The sequence below is a fragment of the Schistocerca gregaria genome, chromosome 1 (genome assembly GCF_023897955.1).
Source record: "Schistocerca gregaria isolate iqSchGreg1 chromosome 1, iqSchGreg1.2, whole genome shotgun sequence".
Taxonomy (NCBI): Eukaryota; Metazoa; Arthropoda; class Insecta; order Orthoptera; family Acrididae; genus Schistocerca; species Schistocerca gregaria.
In genome coordinates, this window is record NC_064920.1 from 1,007,231,142 (window position 1) to 1,007,241,535 (window position 10,394).

At 43.9% G+C, this 10,394-nt stretch overlaps 1 pseudogene; it reads right to left on the reverse strand.

The window, feature by feature from the left end:
• Positions 1-8,342: 8,342 nt before the first annotated feature.
• LOC126292037 (5S ribosomal RNA) lies at positions 8,343-8,460 on the reverse strand (annotated as a pseudogene).
• Positions 8,461-10,394: the final 1,934 nt, after the last annotated feature.

Sequence of the window (10,394 nt, forward strand, 5' to 3'; positions counted from 1 at the left end):
TTGTATCATTGGTAAACCGCCCCCTCCATTCTTTGCGAGTGTCATGTGCGGTGTGGTCAGAAAATGTCTGAAACGCTTGTAGGGATGTTGCAGGACAGGTTGTACTGAGATATGAATGTAACGAAAAAAATCGGTACGCCACGCCGTCTCCGAGTTATTTAGCACTGAAGTTAGCCAGTCAGATCGTCGCGCGCGTAAATTCAAGTTTCAGCTAACAAGACAAAGCACTCGTTGGGCAACACCGCCCCTGGTAGGCCGCTTGAATGTGGGCGCGCGACGCCCCGATTGGCTAAATTCTATGCTAAATAACTCGGAAACGGAGCAACTTATCGAATTGTTTCTTAACATTTATGTCTCAGTACAACCTGACCTACAAGCATTTCACACATTTCCTGACCACCCTGTATATGTGGGCCTATCACCAATCCTGTTACACTGCCTACAGTAGAACACACAAATAGTTTCTTAGCATAGGAAATATCGACCAGCAGAGAGGACGTGCAAAAACAACGTTCCTTGGGTGAAACGCTTTCTGAATTCGATAAGATTTTATTACGATTTGCCATCTCTCCCTATGTGGATGGAAGTCACAAAGTATTCTCGATTCGTAGGATAAAGTCAGAGATTTAAAGATTTCACCAACGCCTTTGATGATTACCACTTCAACAATCATATCCATAGCAGCACTCAGCCCTCTGTTTCGAAACGAGTTGCCCCTTAGGTCTTCAGATTTCACCACACAATCTATCCAGATTCACACGTGCTGACGAGGTTACCATTCCTTATTGATGCATAGTATATACAGGCGTTATGCATTTAAGACTGTTGTGCTGATGTAAGAGACGATTAAGAAGAAGAAAAAACGTATGGTTTATGCATGGTGGAGCTGAAGACAGAAGGAGTTTGAAACGTTTTACGTAAATCACTTGTGCTATCAGTTCTGTAGAATTACTGTACTGTTTGTATTCCATATGAAGTAGGTGATGGAAAAAGAGAAATGATCGTAGAACATAAACACACACTCCTGAGGCTACACGGTTCTGCACTTAAGCATGCCATTATGGTAAAGCAAGGTGGTTTCCGCTATACAAGTTTCAAAAAAAAGTTTTGCATCACCTAGGTTTCCAGAAGTCCTGAAGATAGACGTTGACTGTGGATATTGTATCACAGACACAGTCCCTTTGACTGTTCAGAGATATCACTAAACTCGCCCAAAGATATAAACAGACATGCGTGAACAGCGCATATTAGATGGAGGGGGTCCGACAGCCGATCAGTTCCAGTCATTCCACCAGGAAGGAGGTACACGGCTCGTGTTTGTAGTTCAACCATGCCTAGACGGTCAATACCGCTGTTCGATCCCGTAAGCTTTGTTACTTTGTGCCAGGAACGGCTCTCAACAAGGGAAGTGTCCAGGCGTCTCGGAGTGAACCAAAGCGATGTTGTTCGGGCATGGAGGAGATACAGAGAGACAGGAACTGTCGATGACATGCCTCGCTCAGGCCGCCCAAGGGCTACTACTGCAGTGGATGACCGCTACCTACGGATTATGGCTCTGAGGAACCCTGACAGCAACGCCACTATGTTGAATAATGATTCTCGTGCAGCCACTCTGAGGGATCGCCACCGAATCGCCGTTGAGGAGTGGGACAATCTGGACCAACAGTGCTTTGATGAACTTGTGGATAGCATGCCACGGCGAATACAGGCATGCATCAATGCAAGAATGCAAAAATTGTTAAATGTGCGGGAAATGACCTGTCACCACATTTCCCTCTATCTAAAATGAATTAAATCATGCCTCGCCGCCCCCCCCCCCCCGTCTCACCTGATGGCTTTCTATCGTCCTTTATGGGTAGACCTTTGTCAAGTTAGAGGCATATTAGTTACAGTGTTAACCTTAAAAACAAGAGAAACATCCCTAAATAGTGAGTTGAAAGCGGAGGATGGAAACTGCCTTAAATTATTTTAGTTATTAATGATGAGATAAAATTATGAGATATATGGATATGTATACCATGTATGTGGCTAGGTGTTATCCAAGTGCATTACTGAAATGATCGGCCGGTGTGGCCGAGCGGTTCTAGGCGCTTCAGTTTGGAACTGATCGACTGCTCCGGTCGCAGGTTCGAATCCTGCCTCGCGCATAGATGTTTGTGACGTCCTTAGGTTAGTTAGCTTTAAGTAGTTCGAAGTTATAGGGGACTGATGACCTCAGATGTTAAGTCCTATAGTGCTCAGAGCCATCTGAACCATTTTTTGAGCTCTCCATACACCATGAGCATCTCGGCTTTGGCACTGGTGAATCCCACATCAACAGGACTTTCCATTTCCACAATATTTGCGGTGCGAGCTCTAGCTGGTTCATCCTGTATATATATATAAAGCGTCATTGCCCATGTTATTAACTAGCGTGAGCTTTCAGCCCCTTATTGTGAGGATGACGCACTTTGATGCCAGCCCTAAATTCTAAAATGGGGTATTTACAACAAAAACATTTGAATTCAGAGTCCCACACATTCTCCTTCATTAAGATTGTTCCCTCTCCACAGGAAATCCCCTTTGATTTTGCGTTTGAAAAAAATTGTTCAAATGGCTCTGAGCACTATGGGACTTAACTTCTAAGGTCATCAGTCCCCTAGAACTTAGAACTACTTAAACTTAACTAACCTAAGGACATCACACACAGCCATGCCCGAGGCAGGATCCAAATGTGCGGGGTAGGAGTCACGCGGTTCCATACTGTAGCGCCTAGAACCGCTCGGCCACCCCGCCGGCTTTGCGTTTCAATATTGCCGACTTGTTATACAGAATGATCGTAGCACCAGGTAAGATAATTCACAGTGCAAAAGCGTCTCTGTGGACATGGAGGATGCAAAGAAGAGGTGGATAATTTCTCAAGTTTGTAACTTTTTCCACTGCTTATTCCAGGCTTCCAATAGCAGAAAGGCTTCCTCACGTCAAAACGAAAGTCGGCCCTCCCTTCCCACCTCACTCCATACATACCATTTCTACGACTGAGTCGCTGCGACTTCACTGTTGAACAGAGCTGGTGTTATACGTAAAACGACCTCCCCTAGACGGACAGCGCAGATCTAGCCCTGCGACACGGGTGGATTCTCTACTGCGCAGCGAAACGCGCGGGCGGAAGCTTTCCGTCTCGTGTGACGGCTCCATTAGCACTCCGCGGGCCGGTCACCGGCCGCAGAAATGTGAAATGCGTATTAATGGACGCGCCATAACTCATTCAGCGGCCTCTAATGGGCAGGCGGAGTCTTGAATCAGGCGTGATTAAGCTTGTCAATGAGCGCGCGGCGCAGCGGGCCAACACCTGCCGCCGCGTGTATTCATCACCCTCCACCACGCTCCGCGCACCTGATAGATCGCACAGCCCGCCGACCGCGCCTCGCTGTTACACGCGCCGACAAATGGACGACTCGTCGCTCCAATTTTCCCGTTTCACTCGATCTGTAATGACAGGTTAAAATTGTCTGCAGCGCCGTCACTCGAAATCAGTTTATGCAGTTTATCGGCGTACACAATAACTGCTGCAGCTACCTGCTGCAACATATTGAATTCAGCAAACTTCTCGCTTCTGAATGGAGAAGCAGGTAGAGGTAATACGAGTTTCACAAAAAGACGATGGTGAAGAGAGTAATTTAAACTGAGACTGGGGGACGGAAATCTTAGGATAGTGCCACTGTAGACACTTTCCCTACGACTGTTTCCAACTTCTGTCAGTGGTCGATATGACAGAAGGCTGCAAATTCAACTAAATACTTAGGGATTACAATAACAAATAACCTAAACTGTAACGATCACATAGATAATATTAGGGGTAGAGCAAACCAAAGACTGCGATTCACTGGCAGAACACTTGAAACGTCCCCTTTGAATGTGGCTCAAATTCAAAGATATAGTAGCAACAGCAATTGAGATATTCATACCTCGTAAATTGGTAAGAGATGGAACGGATCCCCCGTGATACACAAAAAAGGTCCGAACGCTGTTGCAGAGGCAACGGAAAAAGCATGCGAAGTTCAGAAGAACGCGAAATTCCGAAGATGGGCTAAAATTTACAGACGCGCGAAATTTGGCACGTACTTCGATGCGAGATGCCTTTAATAGGTTCCACAACGAAACATTGTCTCGAAATTTGGTAGAAAATCCGAAGAAATTCTGGTCGTATGTAAAGTACACAAGCGGCAAGACGCAGTCAATACCTTCGCTGCGCAGTGCCGATGGTACTGTTACCGACGACTGTGCCGCTAAAGCGGAGGTATTGAACGCAGTTTTCCGAAATTCCTTCACCAGGGAAGACGAATGGAATATTCCAGAATTTGAAACACGAACATCTGCTACCATGAGTTTCTTATAAGTAGATACCTTAGGGGTTGCGAAGCAACTCAAATCGCTTGATACGCGCAAGTCTTCAGGTCCAGATTGTATACCGATTAGGTTCCTTTCAGATTACGCTGATACTATAGCTTCCTACTTATCACTCATATACAACCGCTCGCTCACCGATAGATCTGTACCTACAGATTGGAAAATTGCGCAGGTCGCACCAGTGTTCAAGAAGGGTAGTAGGAGTAATCCATTTAACTACAGACCTATATCATTGACGTCGGTTTGCAGTAGGGTTTTGGAGCATATACTGTATTCACACATTATGAACCACCTCGAAGGGAACGATCTATTGACACGTAATCAGCATGGCTTCAGAAAACATCGCTCTTGTGCAACGCAGCTAGCTCTTTATTCGCACGAAGTAATGGCCGCTATCGACAGGGGATCTCAAGTTGATTCAGTATTTCTAGATTTCCGGAAAGCTTTTGACACCGTTCCTCACAAGCGACTTCTAATCAAGCTGCGGAGCTATGGGTATCGTCTCAGTTGTGCAACTGGATTCGTGATTTCCTGTCAGGAAGGTCGCAGTTCGTAGTAATAGACGGCAAATCATCTAGTAAAACTGAAGTGATATCAGGTGTTCCCCAGGGAAGCGTCCTGGGACCTCTACTGTTCCTGATCTATATAAATGACCTGGGTGACAATCTGAGCAGTTCTCTTAGACTGTTCGCAGATGATGCTGTAATTTACCATCTAGTAAGGTCATCCGAAGACCAGTATCAGCTGCAAAGCGATTTAGAAAAGATTGCTGTATGGTGTGTCAGGTGGCAGTTGACGCTAAATAACGAAAAGTGTGAGATGATCCACATGAGTTCCAAAAGAAATCCGTTGGAATTCGATTACTCGATAAATAGTACAATTCTCAAAGCTGTCAATTCAACTAAGTACTTGGGTGTTAAAATTACGAACAACTTCAGTTGGAAGGAAGACATAGATAATATTGTCGGGAAGGCGAGCCAAAGGTTGCGTTTCATTGGCAGGACACTTAGAAGATGCAACAAGTCCACTAAAGAGACAGCTTACACTACACTCGTACGTCCTCTGTTAGAATATTGCTGCGCGGTGTGGGATCCTTACCAGGTGGGATTGACGGAGCACATCGAAAGGGTGCAAAAAAGGGCAGCTCGTTTTGTATTATCACGTTATAGGGGAGAGAGTGTCGCAGATATGATACACGAGTTGGGATGGAAGTCATTACAGCATAGACGTTTTTCGTCGCGGCGAGACCTTTTTACGAAATTTCAGTCACCAACTTTCTCTTCCGAATGCGAAAATATTTTGTTGAGCCCAACCTACAGAGGTAGGAATGATCATCAAAATAAAATAAGAGAAATCAGAGCTCGAACAGAAAGGTTTAGGTGTTCGTTTTTCCCGCTCGCTGTTCGGGAGTGGAATAGTAGAGAGATAGTATGATTGTGGTTTGATGAACCCTCTGCCAAGCACTTACATGTGAATTGCAGAGTAGTCATGTAGATGTAGATGTAGAAACATTATACAAGACTGGTCTATGTGAAACGTCCTCTTTGAACAATTATACACGACTATGCTTAAACTGACACACAACAGTTTTTAGCGCAACGCAATCTGACATTCAATAATCCCTACAAGAGAATGGCCCTGACTAACATTAACCTATATGTTTCACAAATCACTTACCTCACAAAAATCTTCGTTACTCGAACTACTGCAATACAGCGAGCGCCACTACTGCCAGCTAACTAAAAGATTCAAACTACGGAAGTCGCTAACTACTGATAGGCACAGTTAGCAAATGAAAGATTTTAATAGAGAACAAACAATGTATTTACCTTTATAGTCATAATATATATATATATATATATATATATATATATATATATATATATATATATCAGTTCATGACACCAATTCTTACAAATTTCAAAACTCCGCCATCTCTCTCCCCTCGTCCACCACTGCTGGCGGCTCACCTCCAACTGCGCAACGCTATGCGCTGTTAACATCCAGCTGCCCAACACTACAATGGCGAGTATTACAACAATGCCAACCAGCCACTGACTGCACACAGCACAGCCAGTGATTTTTCATACAGAGCGCAATGTGGCGTTACCAATAAGAAAACCTAAACAGCCTACTTACATTCTTAGAAGGTGCAACAGGTCTACTAAAGAGACTGTTTACACCACGCTTGTCTGCCCTATTCTGATGTATTGCTGTGCGGTGTGCGATCCGCATCAGGTGGGACTGACGGATGACATCGAAAACGTACAAAGAAGGGCAGCTCGTTTTGTATTATCGCGAAATAGGGGAGATAGTGTCACAGACATGATACGTGAATTGGAGTGGCAGTCATTAAAACAAGAGGATTTTTCGTTGCAACGGGATCATCTCATGAAATTTCAATCACCAGTTTTCTCGTAGGATTGCGAAAACATTCTGTTGGCACCCACCTGCATAGGGAGAAATGATCATCACGATAAAATAAGAGTAATCAGGGCTCGCACAGAAAAATTTAAGTGCTCGTTTTCTCGCGTGCCGTTCGAGAGTGGAACGGCAGAAAGACAGCTTGAAGGTGGGTCATTGAACCCGCTGACAAGCACTTTATTGTGAATAGCAGAGTAATCACGTAGAAGTAGACGTAGATGTGAATAGTGCACATTGTTGTAAGGACGCTGGACAAAACAATTGGCCCCCAAGGAGATATCATTCTACAACCATGTTACGAAGCCTTCAGTGGCTTCAGTTCTGCAATAAAGACAGGATACAAGTGTTTCTTCAGGTAGGGTAAGTCCGGGAGAGTTTTCTACCAGGTGGAACGCTCCAGTGGTGTATTTCAGAAATGTGCCTATACAGAGCATCTCCCACTTCTTGCGAGGAGAGCCCTTCTGTGAAGAAACGTGGTGCAAAAGTGTTGCTGTCAATTTCGTATTAGTTCTGGAGAAAAATCACATTTCTGTTCTGGTAAGCATAATCGTTTATCGTGCGGTTACATAATATTAGTATAAAGGCTTAGTATGCACAGTGTTAATGCAGTTCTTTTACTGCAAAGTTGACAAAAATAAAATCATGAAACTAACATAAAATGGCTGTAGCGTTCGCTACCTGCCGATAGAAGTCGGGGTGGTCCATCTCTTCCAGATAATTGCCTGAGGTGGTCTAGCGTTATGGGGGAGAGATGGACAACTGTTTTAATGTGAGAGAGATGGAGCACTATTCAACTTAACTTCAAGGCTTGTGGGATAATCGCACATAAGGTGGCCGCAGTCCCAAACTATGATGCTTTGTTCCAACAAATGGGAACGCAGAATCTCACACACAGGCCAGCTAACCAGTTGAAAACTTGTCAAAAGACCTAGCGATCCCAGGCACACCAGAAGAGCAACATTATCTGCTCTAGTCAAACTTCTTCACAGACACAACGTCGGACTCCATTCTTACCAAACCGAAAACTTCGAAGATTACCACCTCAAAACTGACTGCTCCTAAGCCAATACAGACAAAACTTCTGGAAGTTCTTCTTCTACTCATAAAACCATGAATTGTAAGAGGAAGGCAGCAACTACATCCAGAGGGCTAACCTCTGCTGAAAATATTGAAACTGTAAAGAAAAAGGATAAGGAAAGAAACAGAAAATAAGAAACGAAAAGTTCACCATAGGGAAATACTAGCGAAGAGAAAAACAAACTGAAGAAGCTAAAAAATAAAAATTCTGCAAATAGTTAGATTGCGTTCATCAGACGCAGCCATTGTAGCACTCCGACTTCAGGCCAAAAGTGGCTTATCGGGATCATCCCACCGCCATGTCACCCTTAGCTGAGGATGCAGATAGGAGGAGTGTGTGGTCAGCACACCGCTCTCCCAGTCATTACGATGGTTTTCTTTGACTGAAGCCGCTACTGTTCAGTCGAGTAGTTCCTCAATTGACATCACGAGACTGAGTGCACCCCGAAAAATGGCAACGACGCATGGCGGCCTGGATGGTCATCCATCCAAGTGCCAGGCACGCCCGACAGCGCTTAACTTCGGTGATCTGACGGGAACTGGTGTATCCACTGTGGTAAGGCCGATGCCAGCCAGTGTAGAAAATTACGAAAGTAGCTTTGATGAATACGATGCAGATGAATGGGTTGAGTGTGGTGAAATCTATTACGAAACTAAGAAAAATGACGATTGCGTTCAGTGTGTTTCCTGTTCACGATGGTCGCGTGATGTTGTTCTACAATTTCTAATAAGTGTAATTGCTGTGTTTAGACAAAAACAGGCTAATGCTTGAACAAAACAAAAAACTCTTTAGAAAAGCCAATGTCCAATCAAGATTTATAATAAACTGATAAAATATTGGATAGTATAATTATGTATCATTACAACATATTTCAAATAAAAATATGCTATTTTAACTGACTTTTTCTTCATGTGTAGCTATTTTATGTGGACCATCTCTCACAGCACACTGGTTCACAGTACACTTATGAGTGAAATGGACGACTGATGTATGTTTTCATTTTATTGTATCTGTTTTATTTTAAGTGGCATTGCCTTAGTAATATATTGTTCTTAAGTTTAGATGATGCTCTATACGAACATGCTGCTAGAAGTAAAAAATGTGGAGAAAAAAGAAGTTTTATGCAGTAAAAGAAAACTGGTCCACCTTTCCCGGACTTAACTTATGCTATATCCATCCGACCTGGAACGGGGAGGCACGCTGGCCTAGGCGTATTAACGACGACCGGTCGGTGTGCTGGCCAGCATGGATGTGATTTTTAGGTGGGTTTCCGCATCCCACTAAATGAATAGCGGATTAGAGACCTGGAATGACCGGCACGTATATCTAGTAAATACAAATCCTAATATTTCCTGTACCATGACAAATGAATTCCAAGATATAATGGCATAAACTGTGGAAGGGTTGAAGGTGGCGAGGTGAAATTAGCCCTTGATTTGTGTAAAACCTGTATCTCAACATTATAAAGATACAGACCCCCCCGCAAGAACTGTCACTCTCCCTATTCTGCGCAAGAATATCTGTATGCAAAATAATTTATTTGGCTCTGTCTTTAATAGCAATCCTTGGGTTGACCTCTTTAAGTAATTTACGGTATATTGGGTAATCTCACCCCAAAAAATGTGATTAAATGCAGGAATTTATAATGAGGTTCTATAATTGCTGGAATGATAGCGGGATTTAGTATCAGAATGATACATCCATTTGAAGAACAAATAAATCCATTCTTCAAATATTATGACAATAGGTGCCTGTCCGAAAGGTAGAACAAGTTTCCATGAATACAAAGCTGAAGTGGGAACCTATCAAAGTGGGCTGATTATCTCAACATATTACTAATTCGCTAACATGGGGAACAGCAATCGAGTACAGAATTCATCTATAGAACCCCAACATAAAAATTAAATCCGCTGTGGTTACAGTACGGGTGGCGTGGTGCTGAGGACGTCACAAATAAATGACTGAGCTGGAGCTGCCAAATGCTTGACCACAACCGCCTACCTCGTTTCTTTGCAGTCAGTTCTCAGCTGTGGGTTGCACTGCAGGCTGCAATCAGGACAGCTGACCTCTGCGAAGAGCTGCTGCCGTAGATGATGTTCCGATAAGTCCTGATATCGAAACCGATTTATACTGACTGACAATCCGGATCAGCACTTCCAAAACTCTACCCAGGATATGGAGACAGTAAAAAAACACTTAACTCGACTGTATGTAGGGTCTCTACTCCATCTCTTCTCTCTTCGGTGGCCCAGAATAGAGTCCTCGAGAAAAATCCTCTAAACAAACTCAAAAAGAGTAAGACGCGCCGACCCCAACGAACCACATGGGTACAAATAGTGGCAGGTCGAGGATAATATCGCCAGTCATTCGTATACGGACCGCCGCGCAAGCACCCCTCCAGAAAACCGTGAAAAACCCTACTCCAATTGAGAGGCTTACCGCCCAAAAATTAACGGCACCTTCTTACATCAGCAAGCGTCGGCGACTGTCTACCACTTAGCTT